General features: G+C 36.5%; 2 long non-coding RNA genes across 2 annotated transcripts; one reads left to right on the top strand and one right to left on the bottom strand.

Annotated features, from left to right (window-relative positions):
* Positions 1 to 716: 716 nt before the first annotated feature.
* Positions 717 to 9,722, bottom strand: LOC139983800 (uncharacterized). The gene is made up of 3 exons (XR_011798828.1): positions 9,562 to 9,722; positions 7,195 to 7,281; positions 717 to 1,092 (listed from the first exon to the last, which is right to left on the bottom strand). It is a non-coding gene; the product is annotated as an uncharacterized lncRNA (long non-coding RNA).
* A 3,271-nt stretch (positions 9,723 to 12,993) lies between these two features.
* LOC139983798 (uncharacterized) lies at positions 12,994 to 22,607 on the top strand. Its single transcript, XR_011798827.1, has 4 exons — positions 12,994 to 13,189; positions 13,628 to 13,683; positions 15,614 to 15,798; positions 17,628 to 22,607. It is a non-coding gene; the product is annotated as an uncharacterized lncRNA (long non-coding RNA).
* The last annotated feature ends 332 nt before the right edge of the window (positions 22,608 to 22,939 follow it).

The following is a 22,939-nucleotide window of genomic DNA, read 5'->3' as shown; positions in this document are numbered from 1 at the left end:
TTCATTCTTTTGTCAGGTTTCTAGCGGTAACTACAAAAGCGGACATTAGCTAAATGCAGTAAGATTCGGATAATGATTAGGATAATATAAATATACTGTGTGTACTGTTTAAATACTATGTGTAGACTAGTACATGTGCACTTGTACTGTTAAGATTACTCGTTACGTTGTTGGGTTTTCTTCTTACTTAAAATGCATTATCTAATAGTATTTCTTTCACTTGTTAAAACAAAGGGGCGCGATTAATTGAATACATTATTTGTACAACACATTATCGATTTTTTACACTTTTGATCGTTTTTCTTCTCTTCTTTCGGAAAGCTTTATACAGGATTCCATGCCGAAGTTTCTTCATTTGCCTTAATTGTTTGGATGGACTTCTTAAACGGTATGCCAATATTTGGACATACATATATCATGTATGTCTTAGTTTAAACACACAGTACAACTTTAATGGCAGAATAATTTCTGTGGATGCCATGCAAAAACCAATTTGCGCCTGTATACAGGTATTGTACATCGTTGCCTGTTGCAAACAACACAAACCCCATGGATGACAACCGATGTCATTTTGGGCTATATGGTCTTGCATGAAATTGACCAAGGAACAATGGTATTGACAAACACGGCTTGAAACCTGATTCAAAGCTATCTGGAGTATTTTTGCTGTTATTTTTAAAATTCGGTTCCATTTCAATTGTGATCTCAAGCGTTGGTGGAACAGACATGTAAATGTACTCTGTAAATTTTACTGACATCAGCAACATATTAAAATTATGCAATAATATTGAAATAAAACTACCTTTGGCCATCAAATCTCATTAATGAGTTCCATAAGTAATTTTCGCAAGGTCAAGAAGCAGCTCCGAAAAGTATGTTGACTTTCCTCTGCTACTTTTAGAGTCGTTCAGTTCGCTTGAATTTTCATTTCGTCTGTCTTCGTTATTGCTTCTCTGAACCAGATCGTAAATGGCATCACCAAGAAAAACCACGTCTATGCCAAAACCATAGGCCACTAAAACCAATCGATGGCGCAGAAAACCGACTAGCAACCCTTGCGACTGCTCCTTCTACTTTATAAAGATCTGTAGCCTATGTAAATAAAAAGGTGAAACTTTGAATCATATTTTATTCACATTGTTTACTGGCAGTATGGTCCCACGTTTGTAAGTTCCTTTTGCATATTCCTTTTACAAGGCAGTGTTACCTAGTTTAGTAAGCAGTTCACCAATTCACAGGAATATTTTGGACATGAAACTTTATATCAATGGAAAGGGTAACGATTGTTGATTTCATACATGATAAATTTCACTAATTTTGGGCTAATTATGTATTCAATTATGCAAATTAGGTACCCAAATAGCTTATTGAGGAAAACATACTCAAAATAGTATTTTTGGTGTATTTAATGTTGAATTCGTATTATTTAATATATTTCCAATCATTTTTGGCAAAATTTGTGGTAATTGGTTGAAAAGTGACCGGGATATTAGTAATAAGAACTGTGGACACGCCCCTCTACCAGAGTATTACAATACATAAACAATGCACGTACATACAATACAAGTATACAACGCCCAGCCGCACAGGCACACGCGAACATTACCTACATTGTGCAAGTTGTTCTCACAACACTTTTGTGACGCTATCCCGAAATTCATTGCATTACTTTTGTGAGAAAGCCTTTAAAGAAAATGTTATTTATAAGATTTTTGAAATAGGTGTAGGGTGCGCGAGATATGATCTATTTTCAACAATGAAGAGTATTTCAACTGTTTGTCTGTGTTTGAACGGGTTTTTTGGCAATATTCCGATGATAATTCAAATGCCCAAATATCTATAGCCCTGATCTTTGAAGGTTAGTATTTTATATTTTGGGCTTGTCCTAGAACAATATTACAGGTGCTGACCTTTTTCTAAGTGGAGCCTATATATTTTGTTATATTTAAAACACGTTTTGAATCAAAACAGAAGTTGAACCAACATTTTGAAAATAAACATCAATGGAAGCAGTGCACAGCATTCTACAAGATTACTTTGCAAAATGTATAAGCCAGGCAGCCTATATTTACAGGAACACAGCTGAAGCTCAATAGTTCATGTCGGAGAATATGCCAAGTAATAGTAAGCACTTCAATTTGAGTAACTTTCATTTTGACAGCTACACAACCGAATAGTTTCTATTATAAACCATTACCGTCAACACGTTCTGTATATACATACACCATTGATTGAGAGTTACCATAAGTTGGGCTCAGTTAAGTGTATAGATCTGGCGCAGTGACAGGGGTGTACGTTTAAAAATAAGATTAACTTGAATATTGGGTGAATTAGTAGCCTGTGCACAAGTAATAGGCTACCATAGGTGGTAACTGGTTAAAATTCCTTTCCCAGTGATAATACAATATACAGTGAATTAGATATTTTCATCGAGCAAGATGAAGTTTTTAATTAGGCTTATTTGTTTTTCTATGGCTATTTCATGCCTGGGAATACGCAGCCAGATACAAAAAAAAAAAAAAATCTAAATTATATATACCCTGAACTTTTGACTTTAGTAAACATCCAGAAAAGCCTACGCATGACTAGCTTAGACCTATGGGTCTTTATACACCTGTTAAAACCTCTATTCCATTGTCACATTTCAAACAGATTTCTTGTGGTAATATTATGGACTAATTGCATCTTTAATACGAATATATTCTGTCAGTAACATGGCATCCGCCATTTCTATATACGTAGGAACTGGATAATAACTCTTTTGTTGACAGAACACCATGATTAATCAGTTTCATTTTGTTGGTTTCTGTATTAAATATTGCTTCGCTGTTTTGCCTGAACTGTCATTGTAGGTATTTACAGGTTACAATAGTTGTGGAGAACGGTTATTCAAATTTCCCATCAACAATTAAATGTTCCATATGCCAATGCCATGCTGTATTGTCTTCTTTTGATAATACAAGTGTTGACGATTGTGGAGGGGAGGGAATGGGTTATCATAAGAAATGGTGAGGGTACAATATTTTGAATCATAGTATGAAACAATCAGAAGTTTTCACATGGTGTGGTAATAAATCGGAATGATTCATTTAGTGGATTAGTCAGGAGAAGGAATTGTTCCACGTTTGAGTGGACACACACAACATAAGTTTGTATATGCTTTACAACATGCAGTAGTGGCAACCTAATTGTGTATTTAGTCGTTTCCATAACTGTATAATATTCTAGAATCTCGAACAATTCAAACAATACCCTTTAGCGTGTAGCAAAGTTACTGTGAAAAACTGACGCAATATTATTATAAATAAACTGCTTACACGTAATATGCAATGCGTTGTCCGAAACAGAAAAGCTTTGGCGTTGCTAATTTAATGCATACATCTTTTAGTATAAGCAAAGCGATTCCGAGCAAATCCTTCTCCATTGTGTTGGTTTCTTTCACGTTCTCAGAACTACGTATGTCTATGAATACCGATTATTGTTCAAACATGATACAGTTCAGTAGCCAATCATAGTAAAACGTTCACGGTTATGACTACGGATTTCTTGTTACTGATTACTCATATGTACACTCCGCTTATCCATAGACCTGGGCGTGGCTTGCAAAATTACACGCAAATCATCTTTCGTAGAGTTTTGCACAAAATTGGTTTTGCTTTTTAGAGCTACAGTTTACAGACTTTGGTCCATATTTTAGAGCACACGACTTCGTCCTTTCATTGTAAAGATTTATTAAAATGTTAGCAAATATTATTTAGTTTCTTTGTTAAAAATGGTCGCTCTGAAACTTTTTTCGTAGGTTTTTCGGTAGGTTAAAAATCTTTTCCATATCTTATTAGACATAACCAATGACATTTAACATTTTTTGTTGCATATAATTCATGAATAAACATCGTCGAAGATATTAAGAAATTATCCAAAGTATCCAACTGCTGAATTATATAACCGATATTCACTCAACCGTTTTGAAGTGATGATATGTGGATGTTTGGATCAAATGGAAAGCCTCCTAAAAAGTGTAATTTCCTCAATCAAATTATTACTACAAGAAAGCATTTCAATTGTTTCAGCGAACAGCTTTTTCGAGGTAAATCCCAGCAATAACATCCACTGCACATATATACAGCCTCATGGAGGTGGTTACAAGGAACGTAAATACATTTGTTGTTTAGTGTCTGGCTCATTAATATATAGGTTTTTCTTTCCTGAGTTTTAGCCATTTACCTAATAAAAGAGTTATACCAAAGACCAACAGCATTAATCCAGCCAAACCTCGTTTCTTTTTCCTAATTTGAAGAGTTCACTTGTTGTTGAAATATTCTGAAAAAAATATTGTCGCCTAAAATATTGAATTTACCAGCATAATTTAGAAGAAAATCGTCAGGAATGACGGAATGTTTGTACGTATTGTTTTTGACTTAGATACGTCAACGCAGAACAGTAGCTAGAACGGCGACAAATCACAATTCACCGCCACCTTGCATCATTTGATACATTGTGTGTATGTGTTAAATGTGGGAATTCTCTTCTACGCTTGTTGATATAGTCAGTATATAAAGCTCCGGTGCAAGAATATTCAAATGAGGGTAAATTGGTCACTGGGTAGGAGATCGTTCATGGCGGTCAGTGGCGTGAGAAAAGTGGACCCGGGGCCATCCCCTCCCTACCTCCGATCGTCAGTTGATGGAAAATTGTTCAGTCAGGTGAGTTGTGTATTTAGCTGGGCAGAGTTGGACCACTACTGTGAGTGGAATCGTCCCCATTTTTTAACATATCATAAAGTATGTATTAGCAAAATCTTACGGTTGTGCCAACCTATTTAAACATAACTGATAGTCTACACGTGCCACAGAATGCTCAATTTGACGTCATTGTTTTCTTCTGGAAGACCCCGAATCCTCGGCTTCAATGACCCCAGTGCAGTCCCCTTTCTTTATACAATTCTTCATTCACTTCTGGTCTTTCCACGAGAGCTCAGTCCCCTTACTAAGTCAGTCGGAGAAAGAAATTGCTACCTTCGAAATCCTGTGCACGCGACTGTGGCTTTCTCCTGAGCAGAATGGGCCTTGCAACAATGGCGGATATATAGGTAGAACATTAAATGTGTCTCCCCGATTAATAAGCTGCAAATATAATATGCATATAGCTTTACGCAAACCACTTACTTCAGTGAATAAGCAATGGTCACTATGGTTCTTTTGCCTTTTAAAATTACCATTCAACCATACCAGAAACGAGCTATATATGTACTAGTGCATATGGGTGTCGTATACCTATATCAAGTATACGTGCAGACAACTAAAGTAATCTAAACATTACAGTCAATTTGCATTGTATGTTTGAACAAAACTTTACACATCGCCAAGCTTTATATGTGTCTCTATATTGCAATAAAAAGCTGGCGGTGTCCCTGGTTTCAATGTACCAAGTAATGACTTTGTGTACTAAAAGCACAGGTGAAGATTACCAGAAATTATTAAAAATGGTACAATTCGTATTTTGTTTTGAAAATAACTGCCTTTATTATAAACGTTAAGCAAAGAATCATATCAACACAGTAGGGTATGAATATTCATCACTTACAGTACCTCGATCAGCTAATCACTACATCGCTCTACATGTAAACAACAAAAACGATTACTTGACCTACTACTACTGCTTATACATTCAGTGAATTTGGTGGACGATAAGTGGTAATGGTAAGTTCGTTGAGCCTCACCGAATGCTTGACATTGAAAAGAGGGCCTCAATCCGAAGGATCAATCCACAATAATCTACGTCACCTTTAAAGTCTCTGAAAAGGAAAAATACCTACAAACAATGATAGGCCTATGCCTTGATCCAAAATGTTGAATTAGGCATATCGCACGACATAGGCTACGTTCATTGCTGTTCTTTGCAGATACAGATTCGCCTTTTACTATATTTCCATCACGGCTTGGTTCTTCGTGCCTTTTGTTGAGGACTAGTTAGTCACTTCGTTCTATTGTAAGGTTTCTTGTTGTAACTACTTTGCTACCATGCTTGGAAAGCGGACATTAGCGAAATGAAGTAACAATCGTAACATGATTAGGATACTATAAATGTACTGTGTGTACTGTGTGGATATATAGGTAGACTAGTACATATTAACTTGTACTATTTAGTTTACGTGTTACGTTGTTTGTTCTTCTTTTCACTTAAAATGCATTACCTAACATATAATATTTATTTGGCTTGTTCAACAAAGGGGCGCGATTGAAATGAATAAATACTTTGTACCACATAGTATCGATTTTTACACTTTTGATCATTTTTCTTTTCTTCTTTCGAAAAGCATTATACAGGATTCCATGCCGAAGTTTTTTCATATGCCTTAATTGTTTGGATGGACTTTTTAAACGGTATGCCAGTATTTGGACATAAATATTTAATATATGACTTAGTTCAAACACAATACAAATTTAACGACAGAATAATTTTTGTGTATTCCATGCAAAGATGAATATGAAATTAAACAAGCAGTCTCATCCTTCAAAAATTATAGAACCTCAGGTTTTGACAATATCACAGCCGAACATCTCAAATATGCCCCATGCACCCGCAAACCCATGGCAAATATCTTAAATAGTATAGCCGAATCAGGAGATTTCCCAGTTGAAATTAAACGAGGAATCTTAAATCCTATTCAAAAACCGGGAAAGACTAAAGGTCCACCAGAAAACTTCAGACCAGTCATTTTATTATCAACACTAAGGTAAATTCTTGCAATTTGTGTGGCCAGGAGGATTCGTTCGTTAATTGATGAGCATATCCTCCCCATTACCCATACAGCCTACACTTCAGGACGTTGCACAACTGAACTCGTCTTCGCTTTTAAAGTGATAGCAGAGAAAGCTATAACATCCGTAGGTTTCACTATAAATTTATTGATGCTAGATAGGAGCAAGGCGTTCGACTCAATTCAAAGAGGATCATTGCTTAATGACCCAGAAAAAGTTCTTGACATCGACGGACTTCACCTGATATCAATGTTAATCGATAACGTCTCCTACACCGTCAAACTAGAGGGCAAACTCGGACTTCCTTGTAACACTAGCATTGGTTCACCACAAGGAGATAGTGCAAGCGCACTATTGTTTATACCTTATCTAGCCAACTCTTTGAAATCAGATGATTATGATATCGATGCAGTTATCCTAACATCTCAGTTACCTGATCATGTTTACAGCAACTCTCTTTTTCACAGTAGACCAACAATAGGCTGATGATATCTCTTAGGCATCAACTGGTCAGTATATACTGTAAGATATCGAAAAACAAGTTTCTGTGAAATTGACAGGAAGGAATGTGAAAATCAGTTTCACAAAAACTGAGAAATTTTCAATCACAAGAAAAGGAAACGAAAGTTGAAAGAAATGTAAAAATGTTTGAAGCTTGCTGGGGACCGAAGAAGAAATTAACCGAGGAAATAACCAACGGTGCTTTCAACACACTGTCAAGTATTTCAAAAGTAAAAAAATATGCCGAAACATTAAGCTTAGGATTTGTGAGGCTTTATTAAAGGGTATTTTGTTGTACAATTGCGAACTCTGGGGCACAGCAAAGGATCTTGATCGAAAAATTGACACTTTTCAAAGGAGATTACTTCGTAATATCCTCAACATTAGATGTACCAATAGCAATTGGTTATCAAACGATGAACTATACAATGAAACCAACCAAACACCTTGGTCATCCATAGTCGCACATGGAAGATTGAGATTTTTTGGTCATGTAGCAAGACTCCAGGAGGACGCTCCAGCAAAGGTTACTCTTAGAGAAGCACTGAGACATACTGCTTAACCAGTAGGAAGGCCCGTGACTACCTTGTCTGGAAAAATTAAGTCGCAATTTAAAAACATTAAAAATTTCGAAGAAGCAAGAAACCTTCCACAAGATCGTGATACGTGGCGGAGGTTAATCACTGAGCATGTCGGATAGACGAGACTCAACTTACTACCTCTATGTAAACACCCATTTGCGCCTGTATACAGGTATCGTGCCTCGTTGCCTGTTGCAAACAACAGAAACCGCATGGATGACAACCAATGTCATTTTGGTTTATAAAGTCTTTCACGAAATATGGCTAAGGCACAGTGGTATAAGCAAACACGGCATTGAAACCTGATTCAAATCTATCCGAAGTATTTCCACTGTTGTTTTTAAAATTCGTTTCCATTTCAATTGTGATCCCGAGCGTTGGAGAAACAGACAAGTAAATGTACTCTGTAAAGTGTACTGACATCATTAACATATAAAAAGTATGTAATTATATTAAAATAAATATTACTCTGCCCGTCAAGTCTCATGAATGAGTTCCATAAGTAATTTTCGCAAGGTCAAGAAGCAGCTCCGAAAAGTCTTTTGACTTTGCTCTGTTACTTTTGAAGTCGTTCGGTTCGTCTGTCTTCATAATATTCAGAATGGAAGTTAAAACAATCAGGGAGGCTGCTCCAGACCTGGCAAACCAACACTCACTATCAGCATATACTATATAAATTAGAATATTTACTTATATATGCTGAGCCTAACTAGTAACGTTAGGCCGTTTGTTGAAGAAATGAGGCCTATAACATTCTCGTTTGTAACGACATCATAACTTTTACACGTTAATTCTAGCCAATGCCTATTCAGTAACTGTAAGTAAAAGTTAGACTAGTGGTTATAGGCATATTTAGGCCCTAGTCTAAGTAATATCTTACCGTTACTAAATACTACTTTTACTCAGTACTAGCCTATGGCCTAGGAAGTTAGTACAGTGAAGTTCTATATTGGAAACAGAAGACTCGTGACAGTTTATTAGTCATATATCCCTAGAATGAACTTCAATGGCATGATGTAAAGTAATCGTGAGGTTACAATCAAATCCATGGATTCAATGCACGACATTTGGGAGCACCCTACTAGGCCTAGCTATATCTAGCCGACCCGGACAGCGTAGGCTCTAAGAGCGTTAGTAAACTAACGACAAAATCCTTAACACACCCTGGTACATATTGCAAAACAACTTTGAACTGATGTTCCCTAGTAACACTAAGCATAGTCTGAATGACTTCAACGGGTGTTATATATACCGGCTATACTCAATTCATAAAACGAACGGACGTTCGCAAGACACGTCGCATGTACTGTTAAATGTGTCGATGTATTTTGTTAACCAGCTTTTTATAATTGTTTTTGACACAAAATCGCCCTCGTTATGGTCCATCGTTGAACATCTTGTGATAGTACGCTTACTTGATGTAGCATTGGTCTAGGCCGATGGTTGCGCGCCGACAGGAATGTTTAAGTCAAACGTCTGAATTCCACAAGCAATGCGCAAACTCAGCTGTGACTACAGACACCTTGTCAGCTGTCGGCTGATAAACTTGTAAATTAACTAGTTCAAAGTTACCGTACGTGAATATCTTGTCAAGCCGAACCTTTTCTAGTAAAAAAATATTTTGACTAGAATTTCTGGTCGGAAAAATTACAAGGTCGTTTTAAGAGTGTAGCAGTTATACTATACTTCCAATTTGAATGTAATCGCCACTCTCTTACCTGACATGAGCAACCATCACCAGTCGGGTTATGCCATTCTGCACGTTGCTGTTAAATGGTGAACACAGTATACGCAACACGGCTCACATTAGCACACCTGTTAAAACCTCCTTTCCATTGTCACATTTCATACAGACTTCTTGTGGTATTATAATGAACTAATTGCATCTTGAATACTCATATATACTGTCAGTTATATGGCAGCCGCCATATCTATATACGTAGGATCTGGATAATAACTCTGTTATTGTCAGAACACAGTAATTAATCAGTTTCATTTGTTTAGTATTCTTTATGAAATATTGCTTCGCCGTTTGACCTGAGCTGCCATTGTAGGTATGTACAGGTTAAAATAGTTGTGGAGAGTGCTTATTCAAATAGCCCATCAACAATTAAATGTTCCATTTTCCTATGCTCATACCTGTATCGTCTTCTTTTGATAATACAAGAGTTGAATAGAGATGGGGATGGGGTGGTCATTTAGCAATGGTGAAGGTACCATATTTGAATCAAACTAAAAAAAAAAAAAATTAGAAGTTTTCCCATGGTGTGGTAATAAAATGGAATGATTCATTTATGGGATTAGGAGAAGATATTGTCCCACTGGTGAGGACACACATAACATGTCTGTATATGCGTCACAACATGCAATGGTGGCAACCTAATTGTGTGTTTTGTCGTTTCCATAACTGTATAATATTCTGGAATCTCGAACAACCCTAACAATATCTTTGTACTTGAGCATATAGCAACGTTACAGTGTACAAATGACGCAATATAAGTATAAATACACTGCATACCCGTGATATACAAAACAATTCACTTAAGCACAATGACGTTGCCGTTGCTAAGTGAATTTATATTTCTTTTATCATTGGTTAAACGAATTTGAACGAATCCTTCTCCATTGTCTTGGTTTCTTTTACGTTTCCAGTACTATTTATGTCTATGAATTCCGATTATTGTTCAAGCATGATACGGTACAGTAGCCAACCATAGTCAACCATTAACGGTTTTGACTACGGATTTCTTGTTACTGATTACTCATAAGTACACTCAACTTATTCATAGACTTTAGCATAGCTTAAAAATTGGTTTTGTTTTCAGAGCTACAGTTACAGAGTTGGCTTCTATCTTAGAGGACACAACTACGTCCTATCATTGTAAAGATTTATGAAAATATGAGCGAATAGGCTATGTTTTAGTTTCTTTTTAAAAAGTGGTCGCTATGAGACATGTTTGTTATGCTGTAGATTTGTAGGTAGGTAGAAACCTTTTCCATATCTAATTATTAAAAGTATCCAACTGTTGAATTATACAACCGATATTCTCACAACCGTTTTGAAGTGATGATTTTTTGATGTTCGGATCAAATGGAAAGCCTCGTACGAAGTTTAATTTTCTCAATAAAACTATTACTACAAGAAAGCATTTCAATTGTTTCAGCGAACAGCTTTTTCGAGGTAAACTCCAGAAATAACATCCACCACACCCAATACAGCCTCATAGGGGTGGTTACAAGGAACGTAACTACATTCATTGAAGCTGAATGTATGGATGGTCAGAACTCTCCTTACTATTATTCTCTTTACTGTGAGATTGGCAATGAAAACAGCTTTTTCTTTCCTGATTCTTAGCTATATCTACCCAATCCAAGAGTTATACCAAAGACCAACAACATAAATCGACCCAAAGCTTATTCATTTTGAAACATGATAAAGGTTAATTGTATTGCCGCTAGAAATGACACCCCTTTGGAAGGAGTGGATTTACGCAAGTATATGAAAAGCATGCACCTCGATTCTTTTCCCTAATTTGAAAAGTTCACTTGCTGTTGAAGTATTCTGACAAAAATATTGACGCCTAAAATAATGAATTTACAAGCAATATTTAGATGAAAATTGTCAGGAACTACGGAATGTTTGTACGTATTGTGTTTGACTTAAATACGTCAACGCAGAACAGTAGGTAGAGTTGCGACAACTCACAAGTCACCGCCATTTGGCATGATTTGATACATTTTGTGTATTTGTTAGATGGTAATTCTATTTTACGCTTGTTGATATACTCAGTATCTAAGCTCTGAACTTAAGGAAAACCATTATGACAGGTGCCAGGATACTCAATGAGGGTAAATTGGTCACTGGGTGTGAGATCTGTTATGGCGGTCAGTTGCGTGCTAAAAGGTGGCATACTCCTATTAGCGTCAACATCAATCCGCCCCAAATGTTCTCCTCTAGGAAAAGTGCCAAAAAGCAGCAGGAGAACATCTTTTTGACCTGTTAGCAATCATGATCTCAATTTTTGTGGCTTGCATGTTGAAGAGCATGAATGGAAGTACATGTAGTGAGAAAATTTGGTCAATTGAGGCAATTTTAAACCCCTTTAAGGCCTCCCAGGAAAATTGTTTACCACTGAGTGAAGAGGTTTGTTTACAAGTGACGGCTCGGATAGCAAAAAATCTACATGGTCATGATACAGAAAACTGATAGTGCCATGAAAGGCTGACTTGTCAGCTATCCGGTGATGGGTAGCGTTTAGCTAGTGAAAACTTCTATAGACTAAGAGACCACATTACTTTTGTGATTTAGTGTGTAAGTCAATGGGGCTCTTAATGGGCTTATGCTACCTTAAGCAAAAATGCCAAATTTATCATTTTAAGTGCTAGAAATCACAATTTTTTAATAAAGTAGTTGCAATGGTATGTAAAAATGGTTTTCAAGCAAACGTCTGAAAATTTCAAGCTTGGGTGATTTTTACGCATAAATTAGACACAGCCTTAAAATACCACAAAGAGGCATGTGCGTTTCTATACATGAGACTAGAACAACATTCTGAGCATTTCTTACCAGTTTTCCTCCCCAATAAACTATTGGGTCAGTAAGCCTTGACCTACCAAAGCTTCCGTAATTTGATTCCTTCCTTGAACCTGCTAAGTATATAGGTGCCAAATGCACGAAATTCAAAATCCTTCAGAATCAGACCCAAATGCCTGCAGTGTGTGTGACGTGAACGACTAATTTCAGTGAAATTTGACATCTGTGAGCACCTAAAGTACATGGTAATCGTAGTTTAGGTTATTTTTGCTAAAGTTGGAAGCACCTGGTGTTTTAGTAAGGTCAAAAACTCAGTTTCAATGCATGAAATACCCGATATGTTGTTAGCTTAGGCCTAGGCCTCAGGTTCATAATGGCGTTACGTTAGTATCCTAGAATAAGTCTACACCAGCTATAGCACAATGTTTTATGAGGTCTGTATCCTAAGTGGAGTGGCTGCTGAGTGCTAATACCTTGCACAGAGAATGTTTTGAGTCTTATTTAGCAAATAATTCCCAAAGGTATGCATTTTCTGCTCCTGCATATATGCATCAAGCGGTTTTTGAGCATATTTTCACTATCATGAATTTTCTGTTGTTTTGTCAATTTTCAGAGAAAGATGATGTGCTAAGTCCTGAGCATTCACAGCTATATACTTTGAATGGGTGTGGTATCAATGGACTTAACTGGTTAGATGAGGTAACGACAAATCCCAAACAACTCTGACAGCAGAAAGAGATATCCTGATGCTTCCATGGGAGATCTACTGTAGTAACTATAGGAACCAGTGCTTACCACCAATGGAGAATAAGGTAATTTGATGTGGTTGTTCTCTGCCGAGCAACAAATTTGAATGTTTTATCATGAAATATGCCCCCCTATCCACCTCTCTTCCCTTATAACTGTCTTTAATACATTGCAACAACCTATGCACAAACCTTTAAATGGACTGGATATGCTGTTGAGGTGGACAGTGTATCTAGATAGCATTTCAGTAAGCTGTCCTTTTGACTACTGTCCATACTGTTACAGTGAGGCTGTGGTTTACAAATCTCAATGATCAAGTTTTCGCAAAGAACACCTTCAATTCTCTTCTCTTATTCTCAGTAACTTAACAGTTGCACTGGATTGACATGCAGTATCAGCTTAACATGTTCCAAACAGTTCAGAAATACATTGGGGTATGTCCTGTAGGTCAGTTTGGGAGCAATCAGCTGAGTTAAACAAAAGTAGTTTTCATCACTTTTCAGAGCCAGAGACGAAAAAGCCCTCCCCGCTGACCCTTCCCTGGATGACGTTTCTGCAGGTAGGGCAAGCCAGACCAAGTGAACTGTGATCAGGGATAACAATAAAACCTGCAAGAATCATAAATGCACCCAAATTGGTCAAGCTTATCAAAATTGGTGACCGGAATGTTGTTGCAGGCGTAGACCTGGTTACTGCTTACACAGTATTGCTCATATGTATTAACACACTGCACCGTTCATACTGAAATCTCTGAAAATACATCTTTATGGACCTAAAATGATAATTGCATAGAAGTTCGTTGTGGTTTATATTGTGACGACTATGTAAAGTATCATTTTGGTATTAAAAAAAAATCATCCTTCACTTAAGGTGGCATACTCATATTAGCGTATATATCAATGCCCCCCACGTGTTCTCCTTCAAGAAAAGAGGCAATAAGCAGCAGGGGAACATCTGTTATGCCCTGTTATCAATCATGATCTAGCCTTTTGTGGCTTGCATGTTAAAAAGCATGAATGGAAGTACATGTAGTGAGAAAATTTTGTCAATTGAGGCAATTTTAGACCCCTTTAAGGCCTCCCAGGAGCAGCGTAGGAAAATTGTTTACCACTGAGTGAAGAGGATTGTTTACAAGTGACGAAAACTTCCGGCTCGGATAGCAAAAATTCTACATGGTCATGATACAAACAATTGATAGTGCCATAAAAGGCCAACTTGCGTTTAGCTAGTGAAAACCTATATCTAAACTTAGAGACCATATTACTTTTGTGATTTAGTGTGTAAGTCAACGGGGCTTTTAATGGGCGTATGCTACCTAAAAGTGGACCCGGGGTCATCCCTTCCCTATCTCTTATTGTCAATCGATGGAAATGGTTCAGTCGGGTGAGTTGGACCATTACTGCTAGTGGAATTGACCCCACTATTTTTTAGAAACATAACATAAAATATTTATAAGCAAAATCTTACGGTTGTGCCTACCTATTTAGGCATAAATTACAGTCTTCACGTGCCACAGAATGCTCCATTTGATGTAATTGCTTTCTGCTGAAGGACCCCAAATCCCCCGGCTTCAATGCCCCAAATGCAGTCCCCTTCCTTTATACAATTATTCATTCACTTCTGGCCTTTCCACGAGAGCTCAGTCCACCTACTAAGTCAGTCGGAGAAAAAACCAGCTGTGGCTTTATCCTGAGCAGAATGGGCCTTGTAACAGTGGCGGATATATAGGTAGGCCACTAAATGTGCCTCCACGATTAATATGTTGCAAATGTGATATGCATCATAGCCATACGCAAACCGCTCACTTTAGTGAATAAGCAATGATCTCAACTATGGTTCTATTGTCTTTTGAAATTACCATTCACCATACCAGAAAAGGAGCTATATATGGACTAGTGCATATAGGTGTCGTATACCTATATCAAGTATACGTACATTGAACTAAAGTTATCTAAAAAAATAAGTAGCAAAATCTTGGAGTTGCACTGTATCTTTGAACAAAAACATTACACATAGTCAGGCCTTATATTTTTCTCTATATTGCATTTAAAAACTGGCGGTGTCCCTGGTTTCAATGTACCAAGTAATGAATCTGTGTTATAAAAATACAGGAAACGTAAAGCAACGACGCATATAAACACAGTAGGGTATGAATATTCATCTCTTACAGTACCTCGATCAGCTAATCACTATAACTCCACATGTAAACACGAAATGCGATTACTTAAACTACTACTACTGCCTAAACATTCAGTGAATTTGCTGGACGATAAGTGGTAATGGTAAGTTCAAGAGCCTCACCGAATGTTCGAGATTGAAAAAGAGAGCCTCGATCAGAGTGATCGATCCACAGTAATCTATGTTACATTAAAGGTCTCGGATAAGGAAAAATACCATCAAAACATAGCAGTAGGCCTATGGCCTACATCCAATATATTGCGTTAGGCTTATCGCACGATAAATGCTACGTTCTGTGTTTTTCTTTGCAGATAGATATCCGCCTTTTACTTTGTTTCTTCGCGGCATGGTTCTTCGTGTCTTTCGTTGAGGATCAGTTTGTCACTTCTTTCCTTTGTCAGGTTTTCTTGCGGTAACTATTTTGCTTCCATGCAAGCAAAAGCGGACATTAGCGAAATGCAAAGATGATTTTTCAACTTGAATGAAATGAATTAAGGTACTTAATATTTCTTTATGCATGACTTCATCTATTTCATATTTTAACACCATAACAGACGATGGAACGTTTAAAGACATCGGTATTTATGGCCAATGAAAATAAATGTCCAGAGGATCTGGTGTAGTAGTTATGTATATTATAATTGAAATTAAAGTAATCATTAAAATTGACTGGTAATTTATTATTAATATACTTAAAAATTAAAACTGCACAATGGTATGTAAATACAAAATATCAAGTAAGTTCAGTGAGCTAAAAAGTGGTGGGGTATGTGCTAAGAAATCAGACTGTGTAATAACACCCTTCTTTTGTAATAAAAGTAATTGCTTTAGGTAGGTAGAATATGCATTGCCCCCAACAATATTACAATAATTAGGATGAGGTAGTATGAGAGTATAATACAAGTTCTTGAGAATATACATTGGAACAAAGTCTTTGATTTTATAAAGGACTCCAACAGTTTTTGAGATGGTAGTTTTAATCTTGGAGATGTGAGAAGACCACTTTAGAGCAGGATCAATAAATATACCTAGACATTTTGTAACTTCAACACGCTTTAACTGTGAGTTGCCAATAAATATTTCTATGTTCATGATTTTTTTTGTGGTTTGGGTGAAAAATCATAAAGTGGGCTTTGTATATATTCAAAGATAATTTATTAACTTCACACCAAGTAGAGACTTTAGCTAATTCAAAATTTATAGTAGATGCAGCATGATTTATATCTTTGTTTTTATACATTATACTGGTGTCATCTGCGAAAAGTGTAAAATACAAGGTGTGTGAACAATTTATAATATCATTTATATACAAAGTGAAAAGCAGCGGACCTAAAATTGACCCTTGTGGTACGCCACATGTAATTTTACTAACATTAGAATAATGATGATCAATATGTACACATTGGCGTTTGCCCGATAGATAATTAAGAAACCAATTAAATGCAACCCCTCTTATGCCATAATGATACAATTTGTTGAAAAGAATTCCATGATTGACACTATCAAAGGCTTTAGATAAATCTAAAAATACACCCAAAGAATATTCCTTATTGTTGAAGCCATTAATGATATAGTGTGATGCATCCAAAGCTGCCATAGCTGTAGAACGCCCCCTAAAAATCCAAATTGTCTATCAGTAATAATGTTGTTCTTGACGAAAAAATGTACAGTACGGTTATATATTATACGCTCTAAAAGTTTAGATAAAGATAGAAGAACTGAGATGGGCCTGTAATTGTTAATAGATAGCTTATGACCACTTTTGAAGATTGGAGTAACTTTAGCTTCTTAGGTACGAGTTGGAACAACACCTGTAAATATCGATAAATTAAAAATATATGTAAGAGGGACAGCTATAATAAAACGATTTTCTTGGAGAAACTGAACAGAAATATTATCAAGACCACAAAAACTCATTTTTTAATTACATTATTAAGTTGATTATTTCAGAGGAGTGGGTTGGTGAGAGAAAGAGATGATGGGGTACTATCAGTAAGAAAGTCTGTAAATTTTGAGTGACAAGTGGGAATAAAACTTGCAAGGTTGTTACCTATATTAGCCAAAAAAATCATTTCATTTCTCGGCCATGTCAAATTTATTTGTAATTAACAAATCATTATCTTTAATTTTATCAATTGGAGTATTTTCACGATACATCCTCTTGGCTAATCTGATAAATTTTGTTTTAATTTTTATAAAGAGTATATTTAATTTTATTGGTACTGGAAGGATTAAGAAGGTACTTTTTTATAGTTTATTCTTTTTTGAAATTTTAGTTATCGATTTTTACACTATTGATCGTTTTTCTTTTCTTCTTTCGGAAAGCATTATACAGGACGCTGCAGAGCTGAACTCGTCTTCTATGTTAAAGTGCTAGCAGAAAAAGCTATTACATTATAAATCTATTGATGCTAGATATGAGCAAGGCGTTCGACACAATTCAGAGAGGATCCTTGCTTAATGACCTAGAAAAGTTTCTTGACAACGACGAACTTCACCTGATATCACTGCTAATCGATAGCGTCTCCTACACCCTCAAACTAGAGGGCACACCCGGAATTCCTTTTAACACTAACATTGGTTCACCACAAGGAGACAGTGCAAGCGCACTATTGTTTATTACTTATCTAACTAACTCTTTGAAATCAGATGATAATGATATCGACGCAGTTATCCTGCAATCTCAGATAGCTGATCATGATTGCAGCACAACCACCAACTTGTTTTTCACAGTAGACCAACAATACGCTGCTGATATCTCTTGGGCATCGCCTGGTCAGCATATACTGCAAGATATCGAAAAACGAGTTTCTGAGAAACTGACAGGAAGGAATCTAAAAATCAATTGCACAAAAACAGAGAAATTTTCAATCACAAAATTGACACTTTTCAAAGGAGACTACTTCTTAATATTCTCAACATTAGATGGAAGAATAACAATTGGTTATCAAACGATGAGCTCTACAATGAAACCAACCAAACACCTTGGTCATCCATAGTCGCACATAGAAGATTGAAATGTTTCGGTCATGTAGCAAGACTCCAGGAGGACGCTCCAGCAAAGGTTGTTTTAAGAGAAGCACTGAGACATACTGCTAACCAGTAGGAAGGCCCGTGAGTAACTTGCTTGGAAAAATAAAGTCCACTTTAAGGACGTTAACATTAACAATTTCGAAGAAGCAATAAACCTTCCACAAGATCGTGATACGTGGCGGAGGTTAATCAATGAGCATGTCGGATAAACGAGACTCAACTTACTACTACTACCACTACTACTATGCAAACACCAATTTGCGCATGTATACAGGTATTGTACCTCGTTGCCTGTTGCGAACAACAGAAACCCCATGGATGATAACCAATGTCATTTTGGTTTATATAGTCTTGTACGAAATATGGCTAAGGCACAGTGATATAAGCAAACACGGCATTGAAACCTGATTCAAATCCATCCGAAGTATTTCCACTGTTGTTTTTTAAAATTCGTTTCCACATCAATTGTGATCTCGAGCGTTGGAGAAACAGACATGTAAATGTACTCTGTAAAGTGTACTGACATCATTAACATATTAAAATATTGCAATTATATTAAAATAAATATTACTCTGCCCGTCAAATCTCATTAATGAGTTCCATAATTAATTTTCGCAAGGTCAAGGAGCAGCTCCGAAAAGTATTTTGACTTTGCTCTGTTACTTTTAGAATCGTTCGGTTCGCTTGAATTTTCGTTTCGTCTGTCTCCGTTATTGCTTCTCTGAACTAGATCGTAAATGGTATCACCAAGAAAAGCCACGCCACGCAATACAATCGATGGTGCAGAAATCCCACTAACAACCCTTGCGACTGCTCCTTCTACTTTAGCAAGATCATCTCTAGCCTAAAGGGGTTAACATTTTTAATCATATTTTATTCACATTTTTTACTGGCAGTATGGTCCCACGTTTGTAAGACCTAGCTTCCATATTGCTTTTACAGGCAGTGTTACCTAGTTTAGTAAGCAGTAAATCAATTCAGAGGGATAGTTTGGACAAGAAACTTTACATCATTGGAAGAGGGTTACAATTGTTGATTTCATATATGATAACTTTCACTAATTTTTGGCTGATATTGTATTCAAATATGCAAATTAGGTCCCCAAATAGCTTATTTGGGAATGCATACTAAAAATAGTAATACAAACTTCATTTTGGTGTATTTTATGTTAAATTAGTATGATCTAATATATCCCATCATTTGAGGCTTGTGGAAAGTAGTTGAAAAGTGACCGAGATAGTAGGATTGTAAGAAGAACTCTGGGCATGCCCTCTCCACTAGAATATACAATACATAAACAATACACGTATATAAGATAAAAGTATATACCCTCACACGCACACCCGCACAGTACCTGCATTGTGCAAATTGTTCTTACAACGCTTTTGTGACGCTATCCCGAGATTTATTCCATTACTTTTGTAAGAAAGCCTGTAAAGAAAATGATATTTATAAGATTTTTGAAAATGGGCGTAGGGTGCGCGAGATATGATTTATTTACAACAATGAAGAGTTTTACAACTGTTTTTCTGTGTTTGGACGGGTAGTTTGACAATATTCCGATAATAATTTAAATGTCCAATTCTCTATAGCCTGATCCGTGCAAGGGAGTATGTGTTGGGCTTGTTCGAGAACAATATTGAAGGTGCTGGCCTGTTTCTAAGAGGAGCGTATATTTTCTTTATAAATAAAACACTTCTGAATCAAAACAAAGGTTGAACCAACATTTTGAAAATAAACATCAATAGCAGCAGTTTACAGCACAGGATTAATTCGCCAAATGTATAAGCAAGGCAGTATAGGCTTCCAGGAACACAGCTGAAGACTAAAACGTTCATTTTGACAGCTACGCAACCTAATAGTTTCTATTATAAATCAGTACATTCAACACGTTCTGTATAATCATACACCATTGGTTGAGAGTTACCTTGAGTAAGGTTTATTAAAGTGTACATATCTTAATTATACCCTGAACTTTTGAGTTTAGTAATCATATAGAATAGCCTACTCATGACTAGCTTAGACCTATGGGTCTTTATAAATAGGGCCTAAATCAGCAATAAAAAACATTCCATCATTTTGGGAGTTTGAAATTGGAAAATCAAGTTTTCACTTGTTCTTTTGAACAGTTATATGGGCCTAGGGGGCCTAGGCTAGGCCTAGTATTTAACGATGGTAGAAACATTGTCATTTAGATTGGCTAGCATTCTCAACAAGTTCGTTCTGCATCTGCGTGTAGCCTATCAGTCACTATCAGCATTTACTAATTTAGATTCCCACGGCTCCTGCAGGTTGACAAAAAATAAATAAACAAACACAGACTATTATTGTTTGTCGTTGTAACATTGGTAGGCACACTAGCAGAACATTCAGAATGGTATTAATATTACTAAAATAAACCAGGGAGGGAATAAACCTATCAGCATATACTATATTAATTGGAATATATTAAATATAGTTAATATATTTATGCTCAGCCCAACTTGTAACGTCAGGCCATTTGTTGACGAAATAAGGCCTATGCCATTCTCGTTTGTAACGATATCATAACTTTTACACGTTAACTCTAGCCAATGCCTATCCAGTATCTGTCAGTAAAAGTTAGACTAGTGGTTATAGGCATATTTAGGCCCTAGTCTAAGTTCTATCTTTACCGCTACTAAATACTACTTCTGCTCAGTATTAGCCTATGGCCTAGGAAGTTAGTGCAGTGAAGTTCGATCTCTGGACACAGAAGACAGGGAAAAGTTATTTTATACAAACTTGTGACAGTTCATTAGTCATACATCCCCAGAATGAACTTCGATGGCATGATGTAAAATAATCGTGAGGTTACAATCAAATCCATGGCTTGAATGCACGACATTTGGGAGCAACCTACTAAGTAAGCTATATCTAGCCGACCCGGACAGCGTAGGCACTAAAAGCGTTAGTAAACAAACGACAAAATCCTAAACACACCCTGGTACATATTGCAAACAACTTTGAACTGATGTTCCCTAGTAACGCTAAGCATAGTCTGAATGACTTCAGCGGGTGTTTTATATACCGGCTATACTCATTGCATAAACGAACGGACGTTTGCAGGACACGTGGCATGTACTGTTAAATGTGTCGATGTATTTTGTTAACCAGCATTTTGTAATTGTTTTTGATATAAAATCGCCCTCGCTATCGTCCTTAGTTGAACATATTGTGATAGTACGCTTACTTGATGTAGCATTGGTCTAGGCCGATGGTTGCGCGCCGACAAGAATGTTTAAGTCAAACGTCTGAATTCCACAAGCAATGCGCAAACTCAGCTGTGACTACAGACACCTTGTCAGCTGTCGGCTGATAAACTTGTAATTAACTAGTTCAGAGTTACCGTACGAGAATATCTTGTCAAGCCGAACCTTTTCTAGAAAAAAAATATTTTGACTAGAATTTCTGTTATACTATACTTCTTATTTGAATGTAATTGCCACTCTCTTACCTGACATGAGCAACCATTACCAGTCGGGTTATGCCATTCTGCACGTTGCTGTTAAATGGCGAACACAGTATACGCAACACGGCTCACATTGGCACACCTGTTAAAACCTCCTTTTCATTGTCAATTTTCATCCAGACTTCTTGTGGTATTATAATGGACTAATTGCATCTTGAATACGAATATATACTGTCAGTTATATGGCAGTCACCACTTCTATATACGTAAGAACTGGATAATAACTCTGTTATTGTCATAACACCATAATTAATCAGTTTCATTTGTTTAGTATTCTGTATTAAATATTGCCTCGCCGTTTGACCTGAGCTGTCATTGTAGGTATGTACAGGTTACTATAGTTTTGGAGAGTTCTTATTCAAATAGCCCATCAACAATTAAATGTTCCATATTCCTATGCTCATACCTTTATCGTCTTCTTTTGATAATACAAGAGTTGAATGGAGATGGGGTGGGGGAGGGGGGATCAGGGGTGGTCATTCAGAAAAAGTAAAGGTACAATATTTTGAATCAAAGTAAAAAACAATTCTAAGTTTTCACATGGTGTGGTAATAAATCGGAATGATTTATTTAGGGGATTAGTCAGGAGGAGAAATTGTTCCACTGGACACACATTACATGTTTATATCACAACATGGTGGCAACCTAAGTGTAACTGTATAATTTTCTGGAATCTCGAACAATCCTAACAATATCTTTGTACTTGAGCATATAACAAAGTTAGAGTGTACAAATGACGCAATATAAGTGTAAATACTTCGTACTTGTGATAAACTAGACATTGCCCGAAGCAAAATGACGTTGCTGTTGCTAAGTGAATTTATATTTCTTTTGTCATTAGTAAAACGACTTTGAGCGAATCCTTCTCCATTGTCTTGATTACACATATGTACACTCTACTTAGTCATAGACTTAAGCGTGGCAAATAAAATTACACAGTTGTACGGATGCTCATAAGCTTTAATGCAATGCTCCTTACCACGAACTATATAGTTTCATAATCCCCACTCCCCGTCTCCGCTGACACGGCCATTAAACCTTGTATGATCTTCTCGGAGAGTTTCATAACCATTGTATCTGTTTTGAATGATTATTATTGCAGGTCTTCGTTATT

Source organism: Apostichopus japonicus, chromosome 16 (genome assembly GCF_037975245.1).
Source record: "Apostichopus japonicus isolate 1M-3 chromosome 16, ASM3797524v1, whole genome shotgun sequence".
Lineage (NCBI taxonomy): Eukaryota > Metazoa > Echinodermata > Holothuroidea > Aspidochirotida > Stichopodidae > Apostichopus > Apostichopus japonicus.
The sequence above is the reverse complement of the archived record's forward strand: the minus strand, read 5'-3'. Positions and strand labels throughout refer to the sequence as shown.